The sequence below is a fragment of the Theropithecus gelada genome, chromosome 7b (assembly GCF_003255815.1).
Source record: "Theropithecus gelada isolate Dixy chromosome 7b, Tgel_1.0, whole genome shotgun sequence".
Taxonomy (NCBI): domain Eukaryota; kingdom Metazoa; phylum Chordata; class Mammalia; order Primates; family Cercopithecidae; genus Theropithecus; species Theropithecus gelada.
In genome coordinates, this window is record NC_037675.1 from 75,801,266 (window position 1) to 75,815,890 (window position 14,625).

Sequence of the window (14,625 nt, forward strand, 5' to 3'; positions counted from 1 at the left end):
CCCTTGTCCTCATATCCTCATCTCAGTCCCCCTGCCTTCATTCTCTTTGCTTGTGTAACGTATTACCCCAAAATTTAGCAGCTTAAAACAACAAACATAAAACAATAAACAGTGGCTCATGTCTGTAATCCCAGCACTTTGGGAGGCTGAAGTGGGCAAGATTGCTTGAGGTCAGGAGTTCGAGGCCAGCCTGGGCAACATGTTGAAACCTTATCTCAACAAAAAACACAAAAAAATTTAGCCGGTCTTGGTGGCACAAGCCTGTAGTCCTAGCTACTTGGAAGACTGAGGCAGGAGGATTGCTTGAGCCTGGAAGATCAAGGCTGCAGTGAGCCATGGTCACACCACTGCACTCCAACCTGGGTGACAGAGTGAGACCATGTCTCAAAAGAAAAAAAAAAAATTCTGAGGGTCAGGCATCAGGAAGTAGCTAGGCAAGGTGGCTCAGGTCTCTTTAATGAGGCTGCAGTCGAGAGGGAGCTGCAGTTTCCTGAAGGTTTGACTGGGGCTGGAAGATCTGTTTCCAATATGGTTCACTCATGTGGCTATTGGCAAGAAGCCTCAATTCCTCGCCATGTGGGCCTTATCACATGCAGCAAGCTTCCTGCAGGGGGACTGATCAGACAGAAAGAGGCTAAAATGGAAGCTACAATGTATTTTATACAGATGATCCCTGACTTACAATGGTTCCACTTAAGATTTTCAACTTTACAATGGTGCAAAAATAATATACATTAAGTAGAAACCATACTTCGAATTTTGAATTTTGATCTTTTCCTAGGCTGGCAGTATTCAGTGTGATACTCTTTTGTGATGCTGGATAGTGGTAGTAAGTGCTAGGTCCCAGTCAGCCATGCAATCAAGGGTAAACAGCCAATACTTGACCAGACGCAGTGGCTCACACCTGTAATCCCTGAACTTTGGGAGGCCGAGGCGGGTGGATCACTTGAGGCCAGAAGTTCGAGAACAGCCTGAGCAGCATGGAGAACCCTGTCTCTACTAAAAATACAAAAAGCAGCCAGGCACGGTGGCACATGCCTGTAATCCCAGCTACTTGGGTGGCTGAGGTACTAGAATTGCTTGAACCTGGGGAGGCAGAGGTTGCAGTAAGCCGAGTTCATACTGCTGTATTCTAGTCTGGGTGACAGAATGAGACTGTGTCTCAAAAACAAAACAAAACAAAAAACAATCAATACTCTGTGGTGTGCTGTGTTGCAGGATGACTTTGCCTAATTGTAGGTTAACATAAGTGTTCTGAGCACGCTTAATGTAGGCTAGGTTGGCCAGGTGTGATGGCTCACTCCTGTAATCCCGGCACTTTGGGAGGCTGAGGTGGGCAGATCACCTGAGGTCTGGAGTTTGAGACCAGCCTAGCCAACATAGTGAAATGCTGTCTCTACTAAAAATACAAAAATTAGCCAGGCATGGTGGTGCACGCCTGTAGTCCCAGCTACTTGGGAGGCTGAGGCAGGAGAATCACTTGAATCCGGGAGGTGAAGTTTGTAGTGAGTTGTGATCACACCACTGCACTCCAGCCTGAATGACAGAATGAGACTCCATCTCAAAAGAGAAAAAAAAAAAATAGGCTAGGCTAAGCTATGAGTTTAGTAGGTTAGGTGTATTAAATGCCCAGGCTGGAGTGCAGTGGCATGATCATGGCTCACTGCAGCCCTGAACTCCTGGGTTCCAGTGATCTTCCTGCCTCAGCTTCCCAAGTAGATGGGACTATAGGTGTGTGCCACCATGCCTGGCTAATTTTTGTATTTTTTATAGAGACAGGGTTTTACTATGTTGCCCAGACTGGTCTCAAACTCCTGAACTCAAGCAGTCCTCCCACCTCAGCCTCCCAAAGTGCTGGGATTACAGGTATGAGCCATTATTCCTAGCCTAAATGCATTTTTGACTTATGATATTTTCCACTTATGATGGGTTTATTGGAATGTAACTCCCTCATGAGTCAAGGAGCAACAGTACTTGAATCTTGGAAGTGACAGTCCATCCCTTCTGCTGTTTTCTGTTGGGTACGCAGACCAACTCCAATACAACGTGGGAGGGAATTAACAAGGCTGAGGATACCAAGATGTCGGATCACAGGGGGCATTTGGAGGCTGGCAACTACACTTTCCTTCAAAGCCAGACTTCCTGAGAGAGTCGTGCACGTTGCCTGCCTCCACATTTTGCTCTCTTCATTCAGACTACTCTTTCTGGGTCTCCAATAACTTCCTTGTTTTGAAATCCAGTGGCCACTTCTCAGTCCTTATTGTATGTGGCTTCCCCGCAACACTCCACATTGGGCACTTCCTCCTTAGCTAAACACTTCTTCCTTGGCTCGTGTGCCCTCACAGGCTCTGGAGTTCCTTTGCCTTTTGCCCCTCCACGGCTGTAGTCACAAGCTTCTCTTTACTATCTGTCCATCCCTGAAGGGTTGGAGCAGCTCAGGATTCTGCAGAGTGTCCCTTCTTTGCCCATGGTGGATGAAGCTGGCATGATCTGGCCTCTGTTAACCTTGTCTTCTGCCACTCCTGCACACCAAACTCTCCATGCCAACCCCATAGACTGTCCCATGGTTCCTGCCCTCTTCCCACTATCATCAGTTCAGATCGGCACTTTGAGGCTACTCTTTGTCCAGTCTTGGATTCCTCAGCTAAAAGACGAGGGGAGGGGCCTTAAGAGGAAGTAAGGATACAGCTGTAATTAATGAAGAGAGCAACTGAGATCCATCAACCTCAGATGGAGAAGGCTAAGGGGCGATTTGATTATGTTTTTCAAGCCTAAGGGGGCCCTTTGCCTTAAGAAATATTAATCTGTCTCCTTTAAAGACAAAATAGAAAAAGGTTAAGTTTTAGTCATGACAGAAATGACAGATCCAGGTTAGGGAAGAGAAGCATTAAATGCCAGGAATTAGCTAGAGCAACGTGCAATCTGATCAGCCTGCTTTAAAAAGTAGGCTAGGTTTCTGCACATCTGAGATGATTGCTGGGTAGACTGAACTAAGGGTAGGCTGGTGAACTGGGCAACTCACCAAGCCTCGGGATGTACACTGCTGCATAAGCAGCAAGTTTGAGGTAGAGCTGGGCTCAGAGACCAATTCCTTGTCCATTTCCAGCAGTGGGGTCTGACCGTGGCAACCCTGCAGAATGGGTTTGTTCTGGTCTGTAGGGTCAAAGCAGTCTAGCTACTCCTGCTTGGTTATACCTGCCCTGAAAGAGGCCAGAGGGTAGGGAATGAAAAAGGGTGTAGGTTGGTATTTAGAAGAGTGGCACAATCAGGGGGAATAACCTTGGCTCAGGAGCTGGTTGGTACATCACCTCCTTCAGGAAGCCCTCCCTGATGCGCCCATGCTGGCTTAGGGCCCCTCCTCTGTGCTCCCACACCCCTGTGCTACCTTGGTTCCTAAAGGAATCCTATGGTATTGAGATAATCTAAGGATTTCAGTCTCTCCTCACCAAACCGTGAGCTCTTTGATGGCAAGAACTATGTTTCGTTGATGGCACAGGGTATAGGTTGTGGAAGTGCTGGGTAAATGGGTCTTAACTAATTGACCTAGGGAACAAATGCATTGCTGCATTGCCCTGCGAGACTGTACTACATTGTCCCCAGAGGCAGCTTCAGAATAACCCAGCAGAAAGCGCCGGCTCTCTGGAACCACACATTTCAATGGGACAACCGAAGAGATGACCCCCGGAAATCTGGGCTCCGGTCCCTACTCAGCCACTTATTAGCAGTATGGCCTGGTTAGCACGTAACAATCCCCTCCCTGTGCCTTGGTTTCCTCCCCTACCAAATGGGGGCCATGGTCCCACAGATTCACAGGGTTGTCTTGAAAATGGAATGAGATCATGGGTGTGCAGGCAGTGAAAACATCTTGAAAAAGGTCTTTAAGACTTATACAGAGGTAAGGAGTTATTAATAGCCTCATTATTATTCTTACCCAGAATGCCCATGGCAAAGCAGCATGTGGCAGCCCCAGCCCCCGCACCCCACCCTTCTATACTATTTCTGTATCTGGAAAGCAGGTTCTTGGAGGGATCGTCCCCACATGGGGAAGAGGGTGAATGCCGGGCAGACCTGCTCTCTAGCCTGCTCCTCCCTGGGCACTCTCCCCAAACCCTGTGATTCAGGAAGCATGGCTGACTCTGGCCCACCACCCATCTGGAGGGCTTCGGGTGGTGTCTGTCTCTGTCACTTCATTTGGTGGAGTAGTGGTGCTGGTGAGGTGCTGAGGGGAGCCCCTAGAGTGGTCAGGACAAGTCTCATCACTTGGGTTAAATCCTGGGGCAAGCTGTCTTCCTGGCGACCTCTGATCCACCTTCTTCAGACCCACTTGATTCGGAGTTCACTTAGGCCCAGGCACAAAAGGAAGCAGCTTTAATGCCTATTGCGCATTTCTGAGTAAGCAGCTCAAGTCAGCTCATCCTACCTCTCCTCCCTCTTTTCTTCCAATGACCTCACCATTGCCTGGAGAGTGGAGAGCGTGGGGCAGGAGTAGGAACAGATCCAGGTGTTTCTCCTCCCCAACACCTCTCACTTCCTTGCCATGCGAGTGTGATGCTTGTGAACATCAGTTGGCACACCCCAGGGAGCAGCAGCGGGATAGAAGTATCCCAGAAAAAGGAGGAGAAAATCAGATAGGTGGGTGGGTGATGGGTGACCCCATCTTCCATAAAGCCCTGGATGCAACATCCAGGTTCCGACAGCCAGCAGAATCCCCCAGGGTATAAGCCCCAGGACTCCCAGTGGAGGGCCTGACCTCCCCAACCCTGGGCCTCATCTTTCAGTTCCCCCTGGCCCTCACCCTAACCTGTGAACATCAGCATGAGGGCCGAACAGATTCGTAGAAGTGGGGTCTTCACTGGCTTTGGGAATAATCAAAGCCCTAGGGTCAGCAGAGCAGTGGGTACAGAGGGGAAAAAGCCAGCAGAATCTTAAAAAGCCAGCAGAATCTATCTGCAGGTCAGGGAAGGCTGGCGCCTGGAGTGAGATGTCAGACCAAAGCTCCACCAGCCCGGTCCAAGGATCTCTCCACAGGAGGAAGGCCAGCAGCAGCTACTGCCAGTTTCATAGGAATGGTCCATTATCAGAGAAACACAGCCTGACTGCTTTGAGGAAGTCTCCTAACTCGTCTTAGCTCCCGCTTCCCATTTGGCCAGCCAGGTCCGTGCGCTGCTGACTTAAAACGCTGCCCTCAATTCTATCTTTAGCTCTGGCTGCTGGGAGCCTGAGTGACAGGCAGGGTGGGGGCTTGTGCTGGGGGTGGGAACAATTTGCAGCTACCAGGTTTGCTGAGAAGGTGGCATTTATTGCAAGGAGCAGGGCCCATGTCATAATCACAGAATCATCTGTGGTCAGTGCAGTGGAAAGCACAGAACTCCACGGATACTGGTTGGGTGGGTGGATGGATGGATGGATAAATGGATGCAGCCATGCATAGATGGAGCAGAGGCCCCAGGGAAAGGATGAGAACGGGGCCAATTGGTCCATTGACCAAGGCATGGACCCTGAAGGAACTCTGCATGATATTAGGCAAATGACTTCCCCTCTTGGCCTCAGTTTCTTCATTTGTAAGAGGGGATGAGAGAAGTGGTTTTCAGGCTGCCTCCACGGGCCATCACCACTGCCTCCACCACCACATCTCCTCCCCACCCTCCCCCTTCATGAACAAGGGGCTGCTGCTGGGCTTGAGCTGGGAGGACGGGAAGTGATGGCTCCACAGGGCTCTCCTCCCACTTCCAACACGGCTGCTCGTTGGTATCAATCCTGAACACTGAGCTTCCTGGAAAAAATTCTGTTAGACAAAAGGGCCGGTGGCTAAAGAGTGTGATAATCACTGGGTTAAACAACCTTAAAGGTTTCTTCTGACGTCTGGAGCCCCTTGGAAGCCATTGCTCAATCACACATTGGAAATGTTTGGGTTGCTATGGATGGCTCCAGGGGGACACCAGAATTAACACAAGTTTTCCTGGAGACAGGAATAATGAAGACCCCCGGATTTTACCCCTCTTTCCTCTCCCTCAGAAATCCCTCACACTTCATAAGGGGGAATTCCTGGGGCCATGTTGACTGCAGAATGTTTCCAGGTTACTGGCTTTGGGTGGAGAGGTGGAATTCTGTGTAAATACAGTTTTCTCACACTTTTCTCATTAATGGGTCACCCTGTTCCTTCCTTTAAAATTTTTTTTTTAATTTAAATTTTTAATAGAGACGGGGTCTTGTCATATTGCCCAGGCTGGTCTTAAACTCCTTGGCTCAAGTGATCCTCCTACCTTGGCCTCCCAAAGTGCTGGGATTACAGGTGTGATCCACTGCGCCCAGCCTGTTATTTCCTTTCAGAAGCTTGAGTGTCGCCCACCCTGTCCTCTCCAGTATAAGGGTCCTGGTTGGCGGTGGAGTGAGGAGTCAGGTCCTCAAACGAGGGCTGAGAAGGGGCAATGTCCAAGTCAGCTGTGCTCCCACCTACCTTAGGCAGAAGCTCAGTACCTTTTCAGCCCCAGGAGAGGGGGCAGGGGGCTCAGATTATGAAGTTGTTAATTGCCCTCCACCCCCAGAGCAGCTCAGTTTCCCAAGTGCATTCAGACTTGGTCAAATGAAATTGCCTTTTGCAGGAGGTGGCAAGACTAGTCCATCAATTGCTTCTCATCAGAACTGATACCAAAATCCCTTATCTGAACAATAAAACACTGGCAAACTCCCATCCAGACAAATAATTTTTCCAAGAAGAGAAAGTGAAGTGCCCAAGAAAGGATGAGGAGGGACTGGGAGGAAGCCCTGGCAGGGCACTAGGAGCATGGATTGAAAGGAGCTGATGGGGGGTGTGACCCAAACGCCCAGCCTGGCCCGGGGGAGAAGTGAGTGGAACTGACATTGAGCTGGAGAGGAGACTCCAGGCAGACACAGTTCAGAGAAAGGTGCCAGGAGAGGGAAGTGGAGTCAGATTCATCCATCCCCTGTCCATCCTAAGGTGGCAAGACCCCACAGCACAGCAGGCCTTTGAGGTTCCAAGGTCGAGGGGGATCTAGTGGCCTAGCATCCTGCAGATCTGGATGCAGCTTAGAGTGCAGATCCATGGAGCCCAGGGAAAGAGGCCATTGGCAAGGCAGGAAGGCACCCTGTGGAGAGGGAAGCTGGGCCCACCAAACTCCTCGTTCTTTCTCTTGGCCTGACCTGTGAAAGGAATGGGGTGTGACTGGACCTTGGGCAAGTTACTTTAGCCCCCTGTGCCTCCATTTCCTCCCTTGTTAGATGGAGACTCTGCCTCCATCACAAAGAGCCAACCCTTGACTTTGCCTCCAACACAGAGATGTTCTAATCCAATCTGATGATAGACGTGAAGGTTTTTCTTTTGAAATAGAACTGCTTCACAGGCATTACTCGTGGCCAGAAGGCTGGGGTCTAGTGGCCAGCTCTCTGCTACTTTTGGGCTCTCTTCTTCCTGCTCTTATGGATTTGCACCTGGGAAGGCCAGGGCCTCTGTCTCTCCCTCATTTGACCTTCCCTTTACCTTCCTACCTTCTATCTCAGGGACATTCTCCTCCCATTCCTTTTTTTCCTCAATCTTTATCCCAGCCACCCTCTGGCAATGAACTCCCAATAAGGCATATGTTCCTGTGTGAACCCTGTGCTCCATCTTCTCAGGCCCAGCTCTTCCCCTACACACACTGCGGTGGGATCACGATCCCCCTGCTTGGAAACCTGCTGCTGTGTGCTCAGGTGTGCGTCCCACATCGTGCCTGAGTTACTCATCGAGGACTTGCGTGGGCCCACTCACCTCCCACTGACCCAACCACCCCACGCACCAGCCTTATAGGACATGCCTTTCTGTAGATAGTCAGCTTTCTACCTCCTCCTGCTTCCAAACCATTGCCTCTCCCACCACCCTCAATGTCCTACCCTTTATCTCTGCTAAATCAAGTAAATAGCCTTTGAGAAATTGTCTATCTCCTGCCCTCCAGGAAACCTTCCCCAAATAACCTCACTGTATCTTGTCTTCCCTTCACTTGGACACCTTCTAGCCTATGACAGGATTGGTATCTCTACAGTGTGAAGTGTGTGTCTGTGCATCCTGTCAAGGCCCTTGGGGGTCATCCTTTCCAAAGGGGCCATACCCACTGGCTCCCCATGGTGAGGCTATATGGGCTGCAGACCGACTGCAGCCTCATTGTGTAGGAAGAGGACCAGGTCAGGTTTGGTGTCTAGAAGATGGCAGGACAGTCCCCAGTGCAGAGGCTATAGTAACCTTTATGACAGTGACACGTCCCAGAGCCTTTTCATGTCCTTTGTAGGGACATAGATGAAGCTGGAAACCATAATTCTAAGCAAACTATTGCAAGGACAGAAAACCAAACACCACATGTCCTCACTCATAGGTGGGAACTGAACAATGAGATCACTTGGACACAGGACGGGGAACATCACACACCGGGGCCTGTCGTGGGGTAGGAGGAGCGGGGAGGGATAGCATTAGGAGATATACCTAATGTAAATGACGAGTTAATGGGTGCAGCACACCAACATGGCACATGTATACATATGTAACAAACGTGCACATTGTGCACATGTACCCTAGAACTCAAAGTATAATAATAAAAAAAAAAAAAAGAAAATGTGGCCACATGGCTTTCTCCTCTAACCCTAGACTGCAGCACGCATCACCTGAAATTGTAGATGAGGTACAGACATCGTCACCTGTCGCCCAAAGGGTGGTTTGGATTGTTTGTGTTCCCTGCTCATTGCTAAGGGATAAAGGCTCAGGGGCTACTTATGCTGTCAGACTGGGCTCAGCACACAGTCCTGACCTATTTCGTGGCTTCAAATTCAGAGATGCCAAGAACACTGTGTTTTTGCTGCTAAGTCTGGCAATTTAACCCACAGTAACCTTTAGGTGCTTTCCAACCCTGGAATTTCTTTGCTTATTGTTCTGGGTGGAAAATGAAAACCCTCTCTGCCAGCAATTAATTTACAGAAATAAACAGGATTTCTGCTTTTCGTGACAAAGACAGTCCCGGAATGCCAATCTTAGGGCTGCCAGATTGCAATTTCAAGTGGGTGCAGCCAACATGGTTACAACCTGCAGGTGATTTATCAAGAAGGTTATGAGAAAAGGAGAAAACGCAGTCAGGAGGAAGTGGAGAAAGGCATTGTCTAGGAGTTCTTGCACTCATCTGTAACTTCTCTGGCAACAAGTTTCTGTGCCCTTGGCCTTCTACGTTCCCTGTTTTTTTTTTTTCTTTAATTGCCAATGATTCTTGTTTTTTCACCCTGTTCTGTTTGACTTATTTCCAGCCCTTTCCTGACATGGGTGCAGCCTGGCCCCTGCTTCTAAGCCACATCCCTGCCTGATGGCATCTCAAAAGCATTTGTCACCCAGAACCCTTGGCTTGCTACATTTTGCCTGTGGGTCTGGTCCCTTCATCTAAGAGCTGCTTCTGGGGTGGTTGACTGGATACACTCTAGAAACAACATCCAAACTGCAGAAGCAGCCTCACTCCTTCTCCTTCCCTGGATGCTGAATGAATAGGGACACGATGCATTGGAAATGAAGGGGGTAGGCATAGAGCTGAGACACAGACTTGCTGAGAAGCTGGAAGGATTTGCTCAGGTAGGAAGAGTGGCACAGGTTTGGGGGTGGAGGCTCTGAGTGGCACCAGTCAGGGACCATTAGAGATTATGTTGGGGGAGTTAAAAGCAGTGATTAAGTCTGAGAACATTGTCTCCTCCATCTCAGCCCCTGCTGAAAATCAATCCTTGTAATCACTACTCCTATCACCACTGCTGCTCTTCAAGGCTCAGTGCAATAGCTTGTTAGGTAGATTAGGAGAGAAGAGAAAGGACCCACTAGTCTTCCTCAGACGCCTGCTTTTCCAACATCCTGCTTCTACTGCCTGCCTCTGAGAACTTCACTGTTTAGGGCTTTGCAATTTGGATACTTACCTTTCCCAAGACTTTATCTGCTCTGATCTCAGGGGTTCCCTGGGCTGGACAGTGAGCAAGTATTTGTTGTGCATGGTTTCAAGGTGCCTAGTGTTAAAAACATACACAGCCCCATCTTCAAGGAGCTCACAGTTGCTCCTGGAGTCAAGATAAACACAGATAACAATGGAAACCTGCAGAGAAACTAGATAATAATTTCCTTTACGCAATCGCTGGAAGCTAAATGTTCTTGTACCTTCTGCTTTCATCTTACTCTTGGTACCTCCCCATCGCCTCCCTCACGATTCCATCCTGGAGTAGTTTAGACACAACACCCTGCAGAGCTTGATCTTCTTGATCCTCTACAGAGAGACACGGAAGTAACTCCAGCTCTCTCTGGAGGAGTGGCTGGCAGAGGAATCTTGATAATAAAGTCTAATTACAGGCCAGGCATGGTGGCTCATACCTGTAATCCAACACTTTGGGAGGCTGAAGTGGGTGGATCACTTGAGCCCAGGAGTGCGAGGTCAGCCTGAGCAACATAGCAAAACTCAGTTTCTACAAAAAAATACAAAAATTAGCCAGGTGTGGTGGTGCACGCCTGAAGTCTCAGCTACTTGGGGGACTGAGGCTGGAGGATCGCTTGAGCCTGGGAGGTTGAGGCTGCAGTGAGCTGTGTTCGCACCACTGCACTCCAGCCTGAGTGACAACGTGAGACCCTATCTCACGAAAACAAAAACAAAACAAAACAACCCTCACAATTTACAGACCAAACTAAGCGTGAGTTGTTTGCTATAGATTCAATTTAACATTTAATGTGCAACTATGGTGCACCCAGAGCATTGTGCCAAGTCTTAGCAGGAGTGGTGGGTTGCACAAAAATGAGCAAGAGAAGTTCTGTCTCTAAAGACTGTGTCCTCCATGCATTTCCAATATTATTTGATTTCCAGAACTTTAATTCATACAGGATCCTTTGGAGGTACTCATGGTTCTCTGACTCTCTTCCTGAACTACCACTGAAGTCATAGCATTAACATCTTTAAAATCTCAGATGGATTTTTGTAATCATATGAAATTTATTATCTACTCTATATTGGTATTGGTTTTGATATAAAATGATCCTCCTTTTCCCCAACCTCATACTCCTCAAGTTCTACTCATAACACTGAAGCAGCAGGAAAATGGACTAATTGTATCCCATCTCTTGTATCCCTGGCATACTATCTTATACCCAAGGCACACAAGTACCCCTGAGAATCAGAGTTATAGATACTCAATACCTATTTATTGATTTCAAAACCCAGAGAGGTGTAAGACACCAGGGCGCTGGAATTCTCCCTCTCTCCTTCTTCATATTTCCTACCTTTACCCTCTGCTCCTTTAAGCCTTCTTGTCTGGGACACCCCTCCCCTGGCTTACCTTCTGTCTCCACATTTCTTTTTTTTTTTTTTTTTTTGAGACGGAGTCTCGCTCTGTCACCCAGGCTGGAGTGCAGTGGCACAATCTTGGCTCACTGCAAGCTCCGCCTCCTGGGTTCATGTCATTCTCCTGCCTCAGTCTCCCAAGTAGCTGGGACTACAGGCGCCCACCACCATACTAGGCTAACTTTTTGTATTTTTAGTAGAGACGGGGTTTCACCGTGTTGGCCAGGATGGTCTCGATCTCCTGACCTCGTGATCCGCCCACCTTGGTCTCCCAAAGTGCTGGGATTACAGGCATGAGCCACCGCGCCTGACTCTTTCTGCACGTTTCTCAGAGGGGCTCCCTGTTTGGTTCTGGTCCTTGTTTTTGCATTTGGCATTGTTTTAGTTTGAACACAGAACCATTTAGGCCCAAGGCAAATGGTGACCCAAAAAAGATAATTAATCATTCCATTAATTAATTCTCTCACAAACCACATATAGGTCATCTGCTCCTTGGACTAATAGCTGTGCTGGACAGTGGGAGTACAGTGATGAGCAAAATAGAAATGTTGTCTGTCCCAATGAGGCCTTCAAGGGACTGGGAAAGCCAGACATTGATCAAATAATTATACCAGTATATAGTGTTGAATTGTGCCATGAAGAGAAAGAACAGAGTGCTATGAAAATGTATAGCAAAGTGTTTGATCTGATCTGGGGGAGGTGGTCAGGGAAGGCTTCCTGGAGGAAGAGACATTGCAGGAGAAATGAGGATGAGTAGGAGTTAACTAAATGAAAAGGGGTTATGGGGCAGCATTTCAGGCAGCGGAGCAGCATGCCTAAGAGTCCTGTGGCTGGAGGAAGGAAGTACAGTCAATCTGAGGAATTGAAAGGAGACTGACGTGGCTAGAGCACAGACAGAGAAAGAAGTGCTGTAACGTGGGTTGGAGAGTCAGAGGAGGGGGGCGGAATTCTAAAATCCAAATAGAACATGATAGCTGGCTATACACTAGGGTCAGGACATCACCAAGTATGCTTACTCAGTTCCAGAGTAAATTAAGTAGGAGGAACTTTAAATAAAACCAAATTAACCAAGACCAGTAATTCAGGAGGAGGTAAATTCACCATAAAAAATACTCCAGGCTGGGCGTGGTGGCTCATGCTTGTAATCTCAGCACTTTGGGAACCCAAAATGGGTGGATCACTTGAGGTCAGGAGTTGGAGACTAGCCTGGCCAATATAGTGATACCCCGTCTCTACTGAAATGCAAAAATTAGCTGGGCATGGTGGTAGGCGCCTGTAATCCTAGCTACTAGTAAGGCTAAGGCAGGAGAATCACTTGAACTCGGAAGGTGGAGGTTGCAGTGAGCTGAGATCATGCCACTGCACTCTAGCCTGGGCGACAGAGTGAGACTCCGTCTCAAAAATAAATAAACAAATAAATAAATTCTCCAAAAAAATCTCAGAAGATATGTTGGCTGAATGAATGATGGATAAATAAAGACCTAGTACATGATTATGTGTCTCCATTTCCAGCCACCTTCCTAAGTAGAAGCCTGACCTGTCTCTGCCTCTTCCAGAGCAAATCACCTCAGTACTCTCCCTTTTTGTTGCCATGGCACATTTCTGTACATGTGACTATCATGGCTTTGTCCCACTGGATTGCAGTGATGGTTTGCTGCTAGCTTCTCTCATTAGACTCTAAGCTCCTTGAAGGCAAGGACCATGGCTTACTCACTTTTTCATTCTCAGTGCCCAGCACAGTGCCTGGCACATAATAGGTGCTCAGTAAGTATTGGTTGAAGGAATGCATACTGTCCTGTCTGTATAAATTCCACTAGACTTCATGATGATCAGGATGATACAAGTGTTCAGCTGCCTAGGCCTCCTATACCCTCAGAACTAGCAGCCAACATTTCAGGAGAGCCAACTGCATTACAGGCCTGTTTTGTAGTCAAAGAAAGGCATTCACTAGGTCAGTCTCAACCTTGTTCTTCTGGTGACCAAATCAGGGACCTTGCTTTCCTTGTGAGGTTTTCTGTGGGTGTGCCCAGACAGGTCATCAAGCCAATGGGATCTAAGTAGGAAAATCCAATGGATTAACTGCTAGTCCTTTGCACTAGCCTATGATGTTAATACTCCCAGTATGAATAGCCTTTGTATTTCCAAGCTACACATGCACATCCATTGTTTCCTTTTGTCTATATAACACCTCTACGAGGTATTTAGCTGAAAGAGGTTAAATGGTTGATCCATGGTTCCATGGCAAGTCAATCAGACCTGGAGGCTTTTTCTCCTACATTCCCCTGCCTTACTCCCTACCCCAGAACTTTGTGTTACCCACCTTGAAAGGAGATGGTTCTCAGAGGCCACGGTCTGGGAGATGCTCTGTGTGGCTCTTTGGGCTTGTTCCTGCCGAGCCAGGCCTTGGCACGCTCTGGTGGGAAGCTGAGGGGGTCGGCCAGGGACTGCAGAGATTCAGTGTAGGGGAGAGAGAGTTGCATAAGCCGGGTCTGCTTTCTCTCTTTCTCCCAGAGGCAACCTGATGCAACTTGCAGCTACAGAGCCATCTTCATGGCTTCTTGCTTCGGCCAGAGCAATCAGGAGGGAGAGGCAGGCTGAACTGAAGACAGACAGCAGCCAGGAGGGGAGGAGGAGCCATTTCCGCCTGAGCCCAGGGCCAGGGAGCCTTCAGGCTGGAGACAAGCTGGTGTCAATGAGTCCTAGAGACAGATGACAGCTGGCTTCTAGAAGATGTGAGCCCTGGCCCTGCTCTGGAGCTGCCCACTCAGGATGGGGCAATGCCGTTCCATTCTTCAGGAGAATGAAGCCTAGCCCACTGTTACTCTTTTCTCCGCTTTGGAGACAAGGCTGCTATAGGGTTAAATGGCCTGATCCAAAACCTACAGTAAAAAGACATTCTTCCCTATTAAAAAAAATTCATTAAACAATTGCTGAGTTCTAGGCATTTATTGAAAGATGAAAGGGTAGTCTCTATTCTCAAGATGTTTACAGTCTAGTAGGAAGGTAAGGGGACACACAAAAATCATACATGAAAAAGAATGTGGTTAAGTGTCTTAAAAAGAGAGGGTTAGAATCTGGCTTAATGAAGGCAAACCAGAGGGTGGCATCAGAGAGGCCATCAGTCTTGAAAGGCACCTGGAATTAAATTTGGAAGACAAATGCATGGCAAATGCCTATGATTCTAGGCCACTGAGCAGTTTCCATGGCTGCAACCTTCCTTTTTTTTTATCTAGGATGATAATAATAATACTAACGACCTTTCTCAGGTACTTATTATGCATCAAGTACCGCACTG